At 37.7% G+C, this 4,239-nt stretch overlaps 1 pseudogene; it reads left to right on the plus strand.

Annotated features, from left to right (window-relative positions):
- Positions 1-220: 220 nt before the first annotated feature.
- LOC129651000 (ubiquitin-conjugating enzyme E2 D3-like) lies at positions 221-3,925 on the plus strand (annotated as a pseudogene).
- The last annotated feature ends 314 nt before the right edge of the window (positions 3,926-4,239 follow it).

Genomic DNA, 4,239 nt, shown 5'->3' on the forward strand with positions numbered 1-4,239 from the left:
TCCTAACTTCCGGATGACAACTGTCTGAATTTTGTATCAATAAATCTTTTATTTTTCATTATAATTTTACCACATGTTTATGTGTCTCTATAAGTATAGTATTTCCTGCTTTTGGCTTTTCTGTGAATAGAATCAAATTATATGTATACTTTAGTGACTGTTTTTGCTCAACTTCGTTTTTGAGATTCATCTGTATAGATGCATGTAGCTATCACTCATCATCATGGCTATATAGTATTCTATTACAAAATGCATACCATGGTTTATCCATTCAACTATGGACATTTAGATTATTTTTAGTTTTATTATTATTATAATCAAGGTTGTTAGGAACATTTCTTCTTGGACATGTTTCCAGCTGCATGCATTCAAGTTTCCTAGGTCATTGAGACTCAAGAAATATGGTTCTTCAATTAGCAGTATAAACATTACTTGAGAATGTGTTAGTCCAAGCGGATTTGGGGCCCCACTCTAGACTTACTGAATCAGAAATTTTGAGTTGGGGCCTGGTACTCTGTTTTAAGGGCTTCCCTTGTGGCTCAGGTGTTAAAGAATCTGCTGCAATGAAGGAGACCTGGGTTTGATCCCTGGTTTAGGAAGATTCCCCTGGAGAAGGGAAAGGCTACCCACTTCAGTATTCTGGCCTGGAGAATTTGGGTCACAAAGAGTTGAACACGACTGAGTGACTTTTACTCTGTTGTAATAAATCCTCCAGATGATGCTGGTGGCATACTGAAGTTTGAGAACCATTGATGTAAGGTACCCTTTGTGAGATTAATTTGTACCTTCTGATTATGATTTTTGGCTTCCATATTCTTTTTGAAATACTTTTTAATATTTTTTTCCCATGACACTTGAGTACTCCTGATGAGGAAATGATTTACAACTGATGAGGAAATGATTTACAACTAAGGGACTAGACTGAAAAAATCACAAAGCCCATCAGGTGTATTCTACAGTGACGCTCTCAAGGCTCTGGCAAAGCCATAAACTGAAACAGTTTTCTTTTATGATAAAGTCAGCCTGCTCAAAGACAGTCTAGCTGCCAATTAATCAGTTTATTAAAAAACTGTATAAACAAGACTTACTGTTTCTAAACTGTCTGCAATTTGTTCCCTCCCTTTCCCCACATTTTGCACATTTTTTTGTCTTTTTTTTTGCTTTGATAAGTTTTTGATTATCTACCTCATGTGACTAAACCTGCATATAAGTAACTAATTAAATATTTCTGAGTATCCTTTCATACACCACAATTCTGTTACTGTTTTTTTTCTCCTACTTAACTGGTTACTCTTTCAGTCTCCTCTGCCAGCTCCATCCCCTTTACTCAGTCTTTTAATATTGCAGTGCCCTGGGCCATAGTGTAAGCTCCTCTACTATTCTCTATCTAGATATTTGCTCTAAATAGTCCTGTTTTATGGTTTAGTTGCTAATACGTGTCCGACTCTTACAACCCCATGGACTGTAGCCTACCAGGCTCCTCTGTCCATGGGATTCTCCTGGCAAGAATATTGGAGTGAGTTGCCATTTCCTTCTCCAAGATAGTCCTACATGGGCCTAATGACACAAATTTTTATCTCCAGCCTTGACTCCTCCCCTAGGTCTAGACTTGTTTTTTCAGCTCAGTACTTGATATCTCCATTTGGATGACTAAAGGTTTTTCACCTTTTACATAGCAAAACAAAACACTGATTTCCATGCCTAACTGCCTCCAAACTTATTCTTCTAGTCTTGCCTTTCTCCATAAATTACATACATCTTAAACTGAAAACCTAAGAGTTATCCTTTATTTCCTCTTTTCTTTCTCAATTACCACATTCAGTTAGTCCTTTCAGCTCTTCCATATCTATTTAATCTCCTGTCTATCCATTATCCTGATGCCATCATTTATGTCTTGCCTGGATGGCTATAAAAGCTTCCTAACCTGGTTTCCTTGTTCCCTGCCCAGCAACAGTTAATGTGACATGCAGGAATCAAAGTTGTCTTCAGAAACATGTATCAGAACACGACATTCCCTAAAACAAAATCTTGCAATGATTCCCACTGCATTTCAAATAAAATCCATATATTTTATCATGGCCTTCAAGGCCCTCTATATACTGGACTATGCCCATCTTTTCAACTATTTCTCCTATCATGCCTCAGCTTTCTCCACTCATTCTGGTTTACTTTCTCCTCCTCTGATACACAGCTTACCTTCGGGCCTTCATACTTGTTCTGTCTGGAATTCTGTTCCCAGGCCTAGATCTTTACGTTTGATGAAGTCCAATTTACTATTTTGTCATTGTTGTTGCTTGTGTTTTGCTGCCTAAGCCTTTGTATAATCCTAGATCATGATAATTTGTTTTCTTCTAAGAGTTTTATTGTTTTTCCTGTCATGTTTAGGTCACTGATCCATTTTGAGCTATGTTTTATATACAATGAGAGGGTAGGGGTCCAGCTTCATTGTTACATATGTGAATATCTGTTTTGGATGTCCTGGCAACATTTGTTGAAAAGACTGTTCTTTGCTCCTCTTGAATTATCTTGTCACTTGTGCTGAAAATTAGTTGACAATAAAAGTGAGTGTTTAGATCCCCACAGAGCCAGGGAGGCACCAGCTGCCCCATGGGGCGGAGGCTGAGTCCGCAGTGTGAGGGAGTCCCCGGCCCCTCTGCGCCTATGTCTGGCAGAGCTGGTGTGAGATGAAGAGACAATCCTTCCCAGCCACTGGGATCATCAAGAGTTTTGGCCGGACCTTCAAGCACACACCGAGATAGGAGCCAGACAAAAAGCACAGACTATGGTGCTGAAACAGATTAATAAGGAACTTAGTAATTTGGCCCATGACCCTCCAGCACAATGTTCTGCAGGTCCAGTTGGGGGATGATATGTTCATAGGCAAGCCATAATTATGGGACCTAATGACAGCCCATATCAAGGTGGTGTATTCATTTTCCTTCAGACTACCCCTTCAAACCACCTAAGGTTGCATTTACAATAAGAATTTATCATCCAAATATTAATAGTAATGACAGCATTTGTCTTTATATTCTAAGATCACAGTGGTCTCCTGCTTTAACTATTTCTAAAGTTCTTTTATCCATTTGTTCACTGCTATGGAATCCAAACCCATATGACTCCTAGTGCCAGAGATTGCATGGATCTATAAAACAGATGGAGATAAGTACAACAGAATATCTCAGGAATGGACTCAGAAGTGTGCTGTGTGATGCTACCTTAAAGTCAGAATAACCTGCATTATAACTGGAGTAAACTTTAAATTACTATTCCTTTTTTGATTTTCTTATCTGGCTGCTCCCCTATCAGACCTCATCTTTTTTAATTTTATTTTTTATTTACCTCCCTTCATTCATTCACATGGTCATCTGAGAAGACTTAAGTTCTTCCAGCTTTGAACAATAACTGCTTTTAGAAACTGTAAAGTAGTACAAGAGAACAGTTGCCCAAGATTCAGAATTTTTTAAAAAATGGAGCATGTGTATTATGTGGCCAATGTCTTCACTCTAACTTGGTTATGAGACTAAAACCATTCCTCACTGCTCTTATGTGCTGAAGAATCATCTAAGAGGGAGGAAGATGGATGCTGAGTTGTCACATCAAAGGAAGCAGCATTATTTAGCAGCATCCATTCTTGTTTAAGCCTTCCACTGTTAGAGATTTGAGGTCACATGATATACTTTATGCTCATAACTGATGTGGCTACAGAATTGGTATTGAATTTGTAGTATCAGCAGAACAGAAAATGTGATGTATTTTATGTATGTCAATAAAGGAATGACCAGTTCTGGTTCTACAGAGAATGGAAATTGGAAGTCAAACACCCTTTGTATTCCAAAACAAGGTCTCAAAACATTTTGTTATTTTCATTTAAATTGTTAGGAGGCTTGGAGTTACTAGTTAATCTATCTTCCAATATACTGTTTAATATAGCAAAGAATAAATGATGCAAGTTGTCAGTGGAGGAGTGACCAACTATTAGCTCTGCTAGAAACTGATTTATTTTTCTTCAATAAAATTGCATAAACGAATGAGTTAGCTGCCTGGATTAATCAGTATGGGAAACAATCTTTTGTAAGTGCAAGGCCGTTTTTTGTATGTACTTTTGGGATTTGCCTCATTGTTTGACATCAAATGATGTAAAGTTCGAGACAGTAAATATTTTGCCATGTTCAGTTAAAAGTGTGCAGTCTGTTACAAGTTGACATATTGATTGACTGGATCTATACAGAATCAATA

This window comes from Bubalus kerabau, chromosome 1 (genome assembly GCF_029407905.1).
Source record: "Bubalus kerabau isolate K-KA32 ecotype Philippines breed swamp buffalo chromosome 1, PCC_UOA_SB_1v2, whole genome shotgun sequence".
Lineage (NCBI taxonomy): Eukaryota > Metazoa > Chordata > Mammalia > Artiodactyla > Bovidae > Bubalus > Bubalus kerabau.